Here is a 13,179-nt window from a genome sequence, read left to right as displayed (position 1 = left end):
ACACAAAATGGTTTCTTTTGGACGCACATTTACACAAGTAAATGGACCAGAAATACAAAGAGCTGTGAATGGTCCAGAATGTTTTTAAGAGATGAACAGTCAGTGTTGATCAATGCATTCAATGCATTTTTCACTCCAAATCAAGTGCCGGAATTATTCGTTCTCAAACCTAAAAAATATATAAAAAATCAAAGCCGTCTAAATTTCAAAACATGTAGCATGTTGTCTATGAAGACAGAAATGCTCTGACACAGATCAAGTAATCCTTTACATCATTGGAATTAGCAAAACACTTTCATCACGCAATGTAAAATTGACTTTACGTAGCCAGAATAGTCCTGAGAAATGAGGAAATTAAAGAAAACTGCCAGTATTCAAAGATTTTATTTTAATGGCTTGTCCTGGTTTTAGGTAGCGTGGCCGAGCGGTCCAAGGCGCTGGATTTAGGCTCCAGTCTCTTCGGAGGCGAGGGTTCGAATCCCTCCACTGCCATTTTAACTACGAACGTGCATACTTGGGAGCTCCACGCGAAAAGCTCCTTCTAAGTGAATCAACAAAGATTTCATACGGTCAAGATGCCATCTTGTTCTTCAGTGTTCAGACAACGGCAACACCCATATAAACTACCCACATTTGAATAAGATTCAGTAACTGTTAGGATTCAATGTTTTTCTTGTTGTGTTGTTAGCGTGCCTGAGGTAGCGTGGCCGAGCGGTCCAAGGCGGTGGTTTAAGGCTCCAGTCTCTTCGGAGGCGAGGGTTCGAATCCCTCCGCTGCCATTTTCAGCAAAATAGCTGCATAACGTGCTTCATGGTCAGCTTCATGCTACACCCTGGTTCTCCCGGTATTACCACAGATCTCACATTGAGAGAATGCCAGCATGTTTTTCAGTGCAGAGACAATACCAACAATTTTTGTGGCTAATTTCAACAGTTGTTGGCATAGACAGGCTAAACACTGGTTGTTCTAATTGGTTCACAAAATAATGAAATTTTCTCGCCATAAAGAAGGGTAACATTTAAATGAAAACCTCCTCTTGTCGATTTGTTTGTCTGACTAGTTGATCTGACTTACATACTGTTATTTGAAGAAGGTGAGGACATGAAATCCTGACACAAAATGGTTTCTTTTGGACGCACATTTACACAAGTAAATGGACCAGAAATACAAAGAGCTGTGAATGGTCCAGAATGTTTTTAAGAGATGAACAGTCAGTGTTGATCAATGCATTCAATGCATTTTTCACTCCAAATCAAGTGCCGGAATTATTCGTTCTCAAACCTAAAAAATATATAAAAAATCAAAGCCGTCTAAATTTCAAAACATGTAGCATGTTGTCTATGAAGACAGAAATGCTCTGACACAGATCAAGTAATCCTTTACATCATTGGAATTAGCAAAACACTTTCATCACGCAATGTAAAATTGACTTTACGTAGCCAGAATAGTCCTGAGAAATGAGGAAATTAAAGAAAACTGCCAGTATTCAAAGATTTTATTTTAATGGCTTGTCCTGGTTTTAGGTAGCGTGGCCGAGCGGTCCAAGGCGCTGGATTTAGGCTCCAGTCTCTTCGGAGGCGAGGGTTCGAATCCCTCCACTGCCATTTTAACTACGAACGTGCATACTTGGGAGCTCCACGCGAAAAGCTCCTTCTAAGTGAATCAACAAAGATTTCATACGGTCAGGATGCCATCTTGTTCTTCAGTGTTCAGACAACGGCAACACCCATATAAACTACCCACATTTGAATAAGATTCAGTAACTGTTAGGATTCAATGTTTTTCTTGTTGTGTTGTTAGCGTGCCTGAGGTAGCGTGGCCGAGCGGTCCAAGGCGGTGGTTTAAGGCTCCAGTCTCTTCGGAGGCGAGGGTTCGAATCCCTCCGCTGCCATTTTCAGCAAAATAGCTGCATAACGTGCTTCATGGTCAGCTTCATGCTACACCCTGGTTCTCCCGGTATTACCACAGATCTCACATTGAGAGAATGCCAGCATGTTTTTCAGTGCAGAGACAATACCAACAATTTTTGTGGCTAATTTCAACAGTTGTTGGCATAGACAGGCTAAACACTGGTTGTTCTAATTGGTTCACAAAATAATGAAATTTTCTCGCCATAAAGAAGGGTAACATTTAAATGAAAACCTCCTCTTGTCGATTTGTTTGTCTGACTAGTTGATCTGACTTACATACTGTTATTTGAAGAAGGTGAGGACATGAAATCCTGACACAAAATGATTTCTTTTGGACGCACATTTACACAAGTAAATGGACCAGAAATACAAAGAGCTGTGAATGGTCCAGAATGTTTGAAGAGATGAACAGTCAGTGTTGATCAATGCATTCAATGCATTTTTCACTCGAAATCAAGTGCCGGAATTATTCGTTCTCAAACCTAAAAAATATATAAAAAATCAAAGCCGTCTAAATTTCAAAACATGTAGCATGTTGTCTATGAAGACAGAAATGCTCTGACACAGATCAAGTAATCCTTTACATCATTGGAATTAGCAAAACACTTTCATCACGCAATGTAAAATTGACTTTACGTAGCCAGAATAGTCCTGAAAAATGAGGAAATTAAAGAAAACTGCCAGTATTCAAAGATTTTATTTTAATGGCTTGTCCTGGTTTTAGGTAGCGTGGCCGAGCGGTCCAAGGCGCTGGATTTAGGCTCCAGTCTCTTCGGAGGCGAGGGTTCGAATCCCTCCACTGCCATTTTAACTACGAACGTGCATACTTGGGAGCTCCACGCGAAAAGCTCCTTCTAAGTGAATCAACAAAGATTTCATACGGTCAGGATGCCATCTTGTTCTTCAGTGTTCAGACAACGGCAACACCCATATAAACTACCCACATTTGAATAAGATTCAGTTACTGTTAGGATTCAATGTTTTTCTTGTTGTGTTGTTAGCGTGCCTGAGGTAGCGTGGCCGAGCGGTCCAAGGCGGTGGTTTAAGGCTCCAGTCTCTTCGGAGGCGAGGGTTCGAATCCCTCTGCTGCCATTTTCAGCAAAATAGCTGCATAACGTGCTTCATGGTCAGCTTCATGCTACACCCTGGTTCTCCCGGTATTACCACAGATCTCACATTGAGAGAATGCCAGCATGTTTTTCAGTGCAGAGACAATACCAACAATTTTTGTGGCTAATTTCAACAGTTGTTGGCATAGACAGGCTAAACACTGGTTGTTCTAATTGGTTCACAAAATAATGAAATTTTCTCGCCATAAAGAAGGGTAACATTTAAATGAAAACCTCCTCTTGTCGATTTGTTTGTCTGACTAGTTGATCTGACTTACATACTGTTATTTGAAGAAGGTGAGGACATGAAATCCTGACACAAAATGGTTTCTTTTGGACGCACATTTACACAAGTAAATGGACCAGAAATACAAAGAGCTGTGAATGGTCCAGAATGTTTTTAAGAGATGAACAGTCAGTGTTGATCAATGCATTCAATGCATTTTTCACTCCAAATCAAGTGCCGGAATTATTCGTTCTCAAACCTAAAAAATATATAAAAAATCAAAGCCGTCTAAATTTCAAAACATGTAGCATGTTGTCTATGAAGACAGAAATGCTCTGACACAGATCAAGTAATCCTTTACATCATTGGAATTAGCAAAACACTTTCATCACGCAATGTAAAATTGACTTTACGTAGCCAGAATAGTCCTGAGAAATGAGGAAATTAAAGAAAACTGCCAGTATTCAAAGATTTTATTTTAATGGCTTGTCCTGGTTTTAGGTAGCGTGGCCGAGCGGTCCAAGGCGCTGGATTTAGGCTCCAGTCTCTTCGGAGGCGAGGGTTCGAATCCCTCCACTGCCATTTTAACTACGAACGTGCATACTTGGGAGCTCCACGCGAAAAGCTCCTTCTAAGTGAATCAACAAAGATTTCATACGGTCAGGATGCCATCTTGTTCTTCAGTGTTCAGACAACGGCAACACCCATATAAACTACCCACATTTGAATAAGATTCAGTAACTGTTAGGATTCAATGTTTTTCTTGTTGTGTTGTTAGCGTGCCTGAGGTAGCGTGGCCGAGCGGTCCAAGGCGGTGGTTTAAGGCTCCAGTCTCTTCGGAGGCGAGGGTTCGAATCCCTCCGCTGCCATTTTCAGCAAAATAGCTGCATAACGTGCTTCATGGTCAGCTTCATGCTACACCCTGGTTCTCCCGGTATTACCACAGATCTCACATTGAGAGAATGCCAGCATGTTTTTCAGTGCAGAGACAATACCAACAATTTTTGTGGCTAATTTCAACAGTTGTTGGCATAGACAGGCTAAACACTGGTTGTTCTAATTGGTTCACAAAATAATGAAATTTTCTCGCCATAAAGAAGGGTAACATTTAAATGAAAACCTCCTCTTGTCGATTTGTTTGTCTGACTAGTTGATCTGACTTACATACTGTTATTTGAAGAAGGTGAGGACATGAAATCCTGACACAAAATGATTTCTTTTGGACGCACATTTACACAAGTAAATGGACCAGAAATACAAAGAGCTGTGAATGGTCCAGAATGTTTGAAGAGATGAACAGTCAGTGTTGATCAATGCATTCAATGCATTTTTCACTCGAAATCAAGTGCCGGAATTATTCGTTCTCAAACCTAAAAAATATATAAAAAATGAAAGCCGTCTAAATTTCAAAACATGTAGCATGTTGTCTATGAAGACAGAAATGCTCTGACACAGATCAAGTAATCCTTTACATCATTGGAATTAGCAAAACACTTTCATCACGCAATGTAAAATTGACTTTACGTAGCCAGAATAGTCCTGAAAAATGAGGAAATTAAAGAAAACTGCCAGTATTCAAAGATTTTATTTTAATGGCTTGTCCTGGTTTTAGGTAGCGTGGCCGAGCGGTCCAAGGCGCTGGATTTAGGCTCCAGTCTCTTCGGAGGCGAGGGTTCGAATCCCTCCACTGCCATTTTAACTACGAACGTGCATACTTGGGAGCTCCACGCGAAAAGCTCCTTCTAAGTGAATCAACAAAGATTTCATACGGTCAGGATGCCATCTTGTTCTTCAGTGTTCAGACAACGGCAACACCCATATAAACTACCCACATTTGAATAAGATTCAGTAACTGTTAGGATTCAATGTTTTTCTTGTTGTGTTGTTAGCGTGCCTGAGGTAGCGTGGCCGAGCGGTCCAAGGCGGTGGTTTAAGGCTCCAGTCTCTTCGGAGGCGAGGGTTCGAATCCCTCCGCTGCCATTTTCAGCAAAATAGCTGCATAACGTGCTTCATGGTCAGCTTCATGCTACACCCTGGTTCTCCCGGTATTACCACAGATCTCACATTGAGAGAATGCCAGCATGTTTTTCAGTGCAGAGACAATACCAACAATTTTTGTGGCTAATTTCAACAGTTGTTGGCATAGACAGGCTAAACACTGGTTGTTCTAATTGGTTCACAAAATAATGAAATTTTCTCGCCATAAAGAAGGGTAACATTTAAATGAAAACCTCCTCTTGTCGATTTGTTTGTCTGACTAGTTGATCTGACTTACATACTGTTATTTGAAGAAGGTGAGGACATGAAATCCTGACACAAAATGATTTCTTTTGGACGCACATTTACACAAGTAAATGGACCAGAAATACAAAGAGCTGTGAATGGTCCAGAATGTTTGAAGAGATGAACAGTCAGTGTTGATCAATGCATTCAATGCATTTCTCACTCGAAATCAAGTGCCGGAATTATTCGTTCTCAAACCTAAAAAATATATAAAAAATCAAAGCCGTCTAAATTTCAAAACATGTAGCATGTTGTCTATGAAGACAGAAATGCTCTGACACAGATCAAGTAATCCTTTACATCATTGGAATTAGCAAAACACTTTCATCACGCAATGTAAAATTGACTTTACGTAGCCAGAATAGTCCTGAAAAATGAGGAAATTAAAGAAAACTGCCAGTATTCAAAGATTTTATTTTAATGGCTTGTCCTGGTTTTAGGTAGCGTGGCCGAGCGGTCCAAGGCGCTGGATTTAGGCTCCAGTCTCTTCGGAGGCGAGGGTTCGAATCCCTCCACTGCCATTTTAACTACGAACGTGCATACTTGGGAGCTCCACGCGAAAAGCTCCTTCTAAGTGAATCAACAAAGATTTCATACGGTCAGGATGCCATCTTGTTCTTCAGTGTTCAGACAACGGCAACACCCATATAAACTACCCACATTTGAATAAGATTCAGTAACTGTTAGGATTCAATGTTTTTCTTGTTGTGTTGTTAGCGTGCCTGAGGTAGCGTGGCCGAGCGGTCCAAGGCGGTGGTTTAAGGCTCCAGTCTCTTCGGAGGCGAGGGTTCGAATCCCTCCGCTGCCATTTTCAGCAAAATAGCTGCATAACGTGCTTCATGGTCAGCTTCATGCTACACCCTGGTTCTCCCGGTATTACCACAGATCTCACATTGAGAGAATGCCAGCATGTTTTTCAGTGCAGAGACAATACCAACAATTTTTGTGGCTAATTTCAACAGTTGTTGGCATAGACAGGCTAAACACTGGTTGTTCTAATTGGTTCACAAAATAATGAAATTTTCTCGCCATAAAGAAGGGTAACATTTAAATGAAAACCTCCTCTTGTCGATTTGTTTGTCTGACTAGTTGATCTGACTTACATACTGTTATTTGAAGAAGGTGAGGACATGAAATCCTGACACAAAATGATTTCTTTTGGACGCACATTTACACAAGTAAATGGACCAGAAATACAAAGAGCTGTGAATGGTCCAGAATGTTTGAAGAGATGAACAGTCAGTGTTGATCAATGCATTCAATGCATTTCTCACTCGAAATCAAGTGCCGGAATTATTCGTTCTCAAACCTAAAAAATATATAAAAAATCAAAGCCGTCTAAATTTCAAAACATGTAGCATGTTGTCTATGAAGACAGAAATGCTCTGACACAGATCAAGTAATCCTTTACATCATTGGAATTAGCAAAACACTTTCATCACGCAATGTAAAATTGACTTTACGTAGCCAGAATAGTCCTGAAAAATGAGGAAATTAAAGAAAACTGCCAGTATTCCAAGATTTTATTTTAATACCTTGTCCTGGTTTTAGGTAGCGTGGCCGAGCGGTCCAAGGCGCTGGATTTAGGCTCCAGTCTCTTCGGAGGCGAGTGTTCGAATCCCTTCGCTGCCATTTTAACTACGAACGTGCATACTTGGGAGCTCCACGCGAAAAGCTCCTTCTAAGTGAATCAACAAAGATTTCACACGGTCAGGATGCCATCTTGTTCTTCATTGTTCAGACAACGGCAACACCCATATAAACTACCCACATTTGAATAAGATTCAGTAACTGTTAGGATTCAATGTTTTTCTTGTTGTGTTGTTAGCGTGCTTCAGGTAGCGTGGCCGAGCGGTCCAAGGCGCTGGATTAAGGCTCCAGTCTCTTCGGAGGCGAGGGTTCGAATCCCTCCGCTGCCATTTTCAGCAAAAAAGCTGCATAACGTGCTTAATGGTCAGCTTCATGCTACACCCTGGTTCTCCCGGTATTACCACAGATCTCACATTGAGAGAATGCCAGCATGTTTTTCAGTGCAGAGACAATACCAACAATTTTTGTGGCTAATTTCAACAGTTGTTGGCATAGACAGGCTAAACACTGGTTGTTCTAATTGGTTCACAAAATAATGAAATTTTCTCGCCATAAAGAAGGGTAACATTTAAATGAAAACCTCCTCTTGTCGATTTGTTTGTCTGACTAGTTGATCTGACTTACATACTGTTATTTGAAGAAGGTGAGGACATGAAATCCTGACACAAAATGATTTCTTTTGGACGCACATTTACACAAGTAAATGGACCAGAAATACAAAGAGCTGTGAATGGTCCAGAATGTTTGAAGAGATGAACAGTCAGTGTTGATCAATGCATTCAATGCATTTTTCACTCGAAATCAAGTGCCGGAATTATTCGTTCTCAAACCTAAAAAATATATAAAAAATCAAAGCCGTCTAAATTTCAAAACATGTAGCATGTTGTCTATGAAGACAGAAATGCTCTGACACAGATCAAGTAATCCTTTACATCATTGGAATTAGCAAAACACTTTCATCACGCAATGTAAAATTGACTTTACGTAGCCAGAATAGTCCTGAAAAATGAGGAAATTAAAGAAAACTGCCAGTATTCAAAGATTTTATTTTAATGGCTTGTCCTGGTTTTAGGTAGCGTGGCCGAGCGGTCCAAGGCGCTAGATTTAGGCTCCAGTCTCTTCGGAGGCGAGGGTTCGAATCCCTCCACTGCCATTTTAACTACGAACGTGCATACTTGGGAGCTCCACGCGAAAAGCTCCTTCTAAGTGAATCAACAAAGATTTCATACGGTCAGGATGCCATCTTGTTCTTCAGTGTTCAGACAACGGCAACACCCATATAAACTACCCACATTTGAATAAGATTCAGTAACTGTTAGGATTCAATGTTTTTCTTGTTGTGTTGTTAGCGTGCCTGAGGTAGCGTGGCCGAGCGGTCCAAGGCGCTGGATTAAGGCTCCAGTCTCTTCGGAGGCGAGGGTTCGAATCCCTCCGCTGCCATTTTCAGCAAAAAAGCTGCATAACGTGCTTAATGGTCAGCTTCATGCTACACCCTGGTTCTCCCGGTATTACCACAGATCTCACATTGAGAGAATGCCAGCATGTTTTTCAGTGCAGAGACAATACCAACAATTTTTGTGGCTAATTTCAACAGTTGTTGGCATAGACAGGCTAAACACTGGTTGTTCTAATTGGTTCACAAAATAATGAAATTTTCTCGCCATAAAGAAGGGTAACATTTAAATGAAAACCTCCTCTTGTCGATTTGTTTGTCTGACTAGTTGATCTGACTTACATACTGTTATTTGAAGAAGGTGAGGACATGAAATCCTGACACAAAATGATTTCTTTTGGACGCACATTTACACAAGTAAATGGACCAGAAATACAAAGAGCTGTGAATGGTCCAGAATGTTTGAAGAGATGAACAGTCAGTGTTGATCAATGCATTCAATGCATTTTTCACTCGAAATCAAGTGCCGGAATTATTCGTTCTCAAACCTAAAAAATATATTAAAAATCAAAGCCGTCTAAATTTCAAAACATGTAGCATGTTGTCTATGAAGACAGAAATGCTCTGACACAGTTCACGTAATCCTTTACATCATTGGAATTTGCAAAACACTTTCATCACGCAATGTAAAATTGACTTTACGTAGCCAGAATAGTCCTGAAAAATGAGGAAATTAAAGAAAACTGCCAGTATTCCAAGATTTTATTTTAATACCTTGTCCTGGTTTTAGGTAGCGTGGCCGAGCGGTCCAAGGCGCTGGATTTAGGCTCCAGTCTCTTCGGAGGCGAGTGTTCGAATCCCTCCGCTGCCATTTTAACTACGAACGTGCATACTTGGGAGCTCCACGCGAAAAGCTCCTTCTAAGTGAATCAACAAAGATTTCACACGGTCAGGATGCCATCTTGTTCTTCAGTGTTCAGACAACGGCAACACCCATATAAACTACCCACATTTGAATAAGATTCAGTAACTGTTAGGATTCAATGTTTTTCTTGTTGTGTTGTTAGCGTGCTTCAGGTAGCGTGGCCGAGCGGTCCAAGGCGCTGGATTAAGGCTCCAGTCTCTTCGGAGGCGAGGGTTCGAATCCCTCCGCTGCCATTTTCAGCAAAAAAGCTGCATAACGTGCTTAATGGTCAGCTTCATGCTACACCCTGGTTCTCCCGGTATTACCACAGATCTCACATTGAGAGAATGCCAGCATGTTTTTCAGTGCAGAGACAATACCAACAATTTTTGTGGCTAATTTCAACAGTTGTTGGCATAGACAGGCTAAACACTGGTTGTTCTAATTGGTTCACAAAATAATGAAATTTTCTCGCCATAAAGAAGGGTAACATTTAAATGAAAACCTCCTCTTGTCGATTTGTTTGTCTGACTAGTTGATCTGACTTACATACTGTTATTTGAAGAAGGTGAGGACATGAAATCCTGACACAAAATGATTTCTTTTGGACGCACATTTACACAAGTAAATGGACCAGAAATACAAAGAGCTGTGAATGGTCCAGAATGTTTGAAGAGATGAACAGTCAGTGTTGATCAATGCATTCAATGCATTTTTCACTCCAAATCAAGTGCCGGAATTATTCGTTCTCAAACCTAAAAAATATATTAAAAATCAAAGCCGTCTAAATTTCAAAACATGTAGCATGTTGTCTATGAAGACAGAAATGCTCTGACACAGTTCACGTAATCCTTTACATCATTGGAATTAGCAAAACACTTTCATCACGCAATGTAAAATTGACTTTACGTAGCCAGAATAGTCCTGAAAAATGAGGAAATTAAAGAAAACTGCCAGTATTCCAAGATTTTATTTTAATACCTTGTCCTGGTTTTAGGTAGCGTGGCCGAGCGGTCCAAGGCGCTGGATTTAGGCTCCAGTCTCTTCGGAGGCGAGTGTCGAATCCCTCCACTGCCATTTTAACTACGAACGTGCATACTTGGGAGCTCCACGCGAAAAGCTCCTTCGAAGTGAATCAACAAAGATTTCATACGGTCAGGATGCCATCTTGTTCTTCAGTGTTCAGACAACGGCAACACCCATATAAACTACCCACTTTTGAATAAGATTCAGTAACTGTTAGGATTCAATGTTTTTCTTGTTGTGTTGTTAGCGTGCTTCAGGTAGCGTGGCCGAGCGGTCCAAGGCGCTGGATTAAGGCTCCAGTCTATTCGGAGGCGAGGGTTCGAATCCCTCCGCTGCCATTTTCAGCAAAAAAGCTGCATAACGTGCTTAATGGTCAGCTTCATGCTACACCCTGGTTCTCCCGGTATTACCACAGATCTCACATTGAGAGAATGCCAGCATGTTTTTCAGTGCAGAGACAATACCAACAATTTTTGTGGCTAATTTCAACAGTTGTTGGCATAGACAGGCTAAACACTGGTTGTTCTAATTGGTTCACAAAATAATGAAATTTTCTCGCCATAAAGAAGGGTAACATTTAAATGAAAACCTCCTCTTGTCGATTTGTTTGTCTGACTAGTTGATCTGACTTACATACTGTTATTTGAAGAAGGTGAGGACATGAAATCCTGACACAAAATGATTTCTTTTGGACGCACATTTACACAAGTAAATGGACCAGAAATACAAAGAGCTGTGAATGGTCCAGAATGTTTGAAGAGATGAACAGTCAGTGTTGATCAATGCATTCAATGCATTTCTCACTCGAAATCAAGTGCCGGAATTATTCGTTCTCAAACCTAAAAAATATATAAAAAATCAAAGCCGTCTAAATTTCAAAACATGTAGCATGTTGTCTATGAAGACAGAAATGCTCTGACACAGATCAAGTAATCCTTTACATCATTGGAATTAGCAAAACACTTTCATCACGCAATGTAAAATTGACTTTACGTAGCCAGAATAGTCCTGAAAAATGAGGAAATTAAAGAAAACTGCCAGTATTCAAAGATTTTATTTTAATGGCTTGTCCTGGTTTTAGGTAGCGTGGCCGAGCGGTCCAAGGCGCTGGATTTAGGCTCCAGTCTCTTCGGAGGCGAGGGTTCGAATCCCTCCACTGCCATTTTAACTACGAACGTGCATACTTGGGAGCTCCACGCGAAAAGCTCCTTCTAAGTGAATCAACAAAGATTTCATACGGTCAGGATGCCATCTTGTTCTTCAGTGTTCAGACAACGGCAACACCCATATAAACTACCCACATTTGAATAAGATTCAGTAACTGTTAGGATTCAATGTTTTTCTTGTTGTGTTGTTAGCGTGCCTGAGGTAGCGTGGCCGAGCGGTCCAAGGCGGTGGTTTAAGGCTCCAGTCTCTTCGGAGGCGAGGGTTCGAATCCCTCCGCTGCCATTTTCAGCAAAATAGCTGCATAACGTGCTTCATGGTCAGCTTCATGCTACACCCTGGTTCTCCCGGTATTACCACAGATCTCACATTGAGAGAATGCCAGCATGTTTTTCAGTGCAGAGACAATACCAACAATTTTTGTGGCTAATTTCAACAGTTGTTGGCATAGACAGGCTAAACACTGGTTGTTCTAATTGGTTCACAAAATAATGAAATTTTCTCGCCATAAAGAAGGGTAACATTTAAATGAAAACCTCCTCTTGTCGATTTGTTTGTCTGACTAGTTGATCTGACTTACATACTGTTATTTGAAGAAGGTGAGGACATGAAATCCTGACACAAAATGATTTCTTTTGGACGCACATTTACACAAGTAAATGGACCAGAAATACAAAGAGCTGTGAATGGTCCAGAATGTTTGAAGAGATGAACAGTCAGTGTTGATCAATGCATTCAATGCATTTCTCACTCGAAATCAAGTGCCGGAATTATTCGTTCTCAAACCTAAAAAATATATAAAAAATCAAAGCCGTCTAAATTTCAAAACATGTAGCATGTTGTCTATGAAGACAGAAATGCTCTGACACAGATCAAGTAATCCTTTACATCATTGGAATTAGCAAAACACTTTCATCACGCAATGTAAAATTGACTTTACGTAGCCAGAATAGTCCTGAAAAATGAGGAAATTAAAGAAAACTGCCAGTATTCCAAGATTTTATTTTAATACCTTGTCCTGGTTTTAGGTAGCGTGGCCGAGCGGTCCAAGGCGCTGGATTTAGGCTCCAGTCTCTTCGGAGGCGAGTGTTCGAATCCCTTCGCTGCCATTTTAACTACGAACGTGCATACTTGGGAGCTCCACGCGAAAAGCTCCTTCTAAGTGAATCAACAAAGATTTCACACGGTCAGGATGCCATCTTGTTCTTCATTGTTCAGACAACGGCAACACCCATATAAACTACCCACATTTGAATAAGATTCAGTAACTGTTAGGATTCAATGTTTTTCTTGTTGTGTTGTTAGCGTGCTTCAGGTAGCGTGGCCGAGCGGTCCAAGGCGCTGGATTAAGGCTCCAGTCTCTTCGGAGGCGAGGGTTCGAATCCCTCCGCTGCCATTTTCAGCAAAAAAGCTGCATAACGTGCTTAATGGTCAGCTTCATGCTACACCCTGGTTCTCCCGGTATTACCACAGATCTCACATTGAGAGAATGCCAGCATGTTTTTCAGTGCAGAGACAATACCAACAATTTTTGTGGCTAATTTCAACAGTTGTTGGCATAGACAGGCTAAACA

General features: G+C 40.9%; 22 non-coding genes across 22 annotated transcripts; all 22 read left to right on the top strand.

Annotated features, from left to right (window-relative positions):
- The first annotated feature begins 410 nt into the window (after positions 1–410).
- On the top strand, positions 411–492 carry trnal-uag (transfer RNA leucine (anticodon UAG)). The gene has a single exon. It is a non-coding gene; the product is annotated as a tRNA-Leu (tRNA).
- Positions 493–697: 205 nt separating this feature from the next.
- On the top strand, positions 698–779 carry trnal-aag (transfer RNA leucine (anticodon AAG)). Its single transcript has one exon. It is a non-coding gene; the product is annotated as a tRNA-Leu (tRNA).
- Positions 780–1,522: 743 nt separating this feature from the next.
- Positions 1,523–1,604, top strand: trnal-uag (transfer RNA leucine (anticodon UAG)). Its single transcript has one exon. It is a non-coding gene; the product is annotated as a tRNA-Leu (tRNA).
- Positions 1,605–1,809: 205 nt separating this feature from the next.
- On the top strand, positions 1,810–1,891 carry trnal-aag (transfer RNA leucine (anticodon AAG)). Its single transcript has one exon. It is a non-coding gene; the product is annotated as a tRNA-Leu (tRNA).
- Positions 1,892–2,633: 742 nt separating this feature from the next.
- Positions 2,634–2,715, top strand: trnal-uag (transfer RNA leucine (anticodon UAG)). The gene has a single exon. It is a non-coding gene; the product is annotated as a tRNA-Leu (tRNA).
- Positions 2,716–3,745: 1,030 nt separating this feature from the next.
- On the top strand, positions 3,746–3,827 carry trnal-uag (transfer RNA leucine (anticodon UAG)). The gene has a single exon. It is a non-coding gene; the product is annotated as a tRNA-Leu (tRNA).
- A 205-nt stretch (positions 3,828–4,032) lies between these two features.
- Positions 4,033–4,114, top strand: trnal-aag (transfer RNA leucine (anticodon AAG)). The gene has a single exon. It is a non-coding gene; the product is annotated as a tRNA-Leu (tRNA).
- A 742-nt stretch (positions 4,115–4,856) lies between these two features.
- trnal-uag (transfer RNA leucine (anticodon UAG)) lies at positions 4,857–4,938 on the top strand. The gene has a single exon. It is a non-coding gene; the product is annotated as a tRNA-Leu (tRNA).
- A 205-nt stretch (positions 4,939–5,143) lies between these two features.
- trnal-aag (transfer RNA leucine (anticodon AAG)) lies at positions 5,144–5,225 on the top strand. The gene has a single exon. It is a non-coding gene; the product is annotated as a tRNA-Leu (tRNA).
- Positions 5,226–5,967: 742 nt separating this feature from the next.
- On the top strand, positions 5,968–6,049 carry trnal-uag (transfer RNA leucine (anticodon UAG)). The gene has a single exon. It is a non-coding gene; the product is annotated as a tRNA-Leu (tRNA).
- Positions 6,050–6,254: 205 nt separating this feature from the next.
- Positions 6,255–6,336, top strand: trnal-aag (transfer RNA leucine (anticodon AAG)). The gene has a single exon. It is a non-coding gene; the product is annotated as a tRNA-Leu (tRNA).
- A 742-nt stretch (positions 6,337–7,078) lies between these two features.
- Positions 7,079–7,160, top strand: trnal-uag (transfer RNA leucine (anticodon UAG)). Its single transcript has one exon. It is a non-coding gene; the product is annotated as a tRNA-Leu (tRNA).
- Positions 7,161–7,365: 205 nt separating this feature from the next.
- trnal-aag (transfer RNA leucine (anticodon AAG)) lies at positions 7,366–7,447 on the top strand. The gene has a single exon. It is a non-coding gene; the product is annotated as a tRNA-Leu (tRNA).
- Positions 7,448–8,189: 742 nt separating this feature from the next.
- Positions 8,190–8,271, top strand: trnal-uag (transfer RNA leucine (anticodon UAG)). Its single transcript has one exon. It is a non-coding gene; the product is annotated as a tRNA-Leu (tRNA).
- Positions 8,272–8,476: 205 nt separating this feature from the next.
- On the top strand, positions 8,477–8,558 carry trnal-aag (transfer RNA leucine (anticodon AAG)). The gene has a single exon. It is a non-coding gene; the product is annotated as a tRNA-Leu (tRNA).
- A 742-nt stretch (positions 8,559–9,300) lies between these two features.
- Positions 9,301–9,382, top strand: trnal-uag (transfer RNA leucine (anticodon UAG)). Its single transcript has one exon. It is a non-coding gene; the product is annotated as a tRNA-Leu (tRNA).
- Positions 9,383–9,587: 205 nt separating this feature from the next.
- Positions 9,588–9,669, top strand: trnal-aag (transfer RNA leucine (anticodon AAG)). Its single transcript has one exon. It is a non-coding gene; the product is annotated as a tRNA-Leu (tRNA).
- Positions 9,670–10,697: 1,028 nt separating this feature from the next.
- trnal-aag (transfer RNA leucine (anticodon AAG)) lies at positions 10,698–10,779 on the top strand. The gene has a single exon. It is a non-coding gene; the product is annotated as a tRNA-Leu (tRNA).
- Positions 10,780–11,521: 742 nt separating this feature from the next.
- Positions 11,522–11,603, top strand: trnal-uag (transfer RNA leucine (anticodon UAG)). Its single transcript has one exon. It is a non-coding gene; the product is annotated as a tRNA-Leu (tRNA).
- Positions 11,604–11,808: 205 nt separating this feature from the next.
- Positions 11,809–11,890, top strand: trnal-aag (transfer RNA leucine (anticodon AAG)). Its single transcript has one exon. It is a non-coding gene; the product is annotated as a tRNA-Leu (tRNA).
- A 742-nt stretch (positions 11,891–12,632) lies between these two features.
- On the top strand, positions 12,633–12,714 carry trnal-uag (transfer RNA leucine (anticodon UAG)). Its single transcript has one exon. It is a non-coding gene; the product is annotated as a tRNA-Leu (tRNA).
- Positions 12,715–12,919: 205 nt separating this feature from the next.
- On the top strand, positions 12,920–13,001 carry trnal-aag (transfer RNA leucine (anticodon AAG)). Its single transcript has one exon. It is a non-coding gene; the product is annotated as a tRNA-Leu (tRNA).
- Positions 13,002–13,179: the final 178 nt, after the last annotated feature.

This window comes from Conger conger, chromosome 15, assembly GCF_963514075.1.
Source record: "Conger conger chromosome 15, fConCon1.1, whole genome shotgun sequence".
Taxonomy (NCBI): domain Eukaryota; kingdom Metazoa; phylum Chordata; class Actinopteri; order Anguilliformes; family Congridae; genus Conger; species Conger conger.
This window is presented reverse-complemented; position numbering and strand designations above follow the sequence as displayed.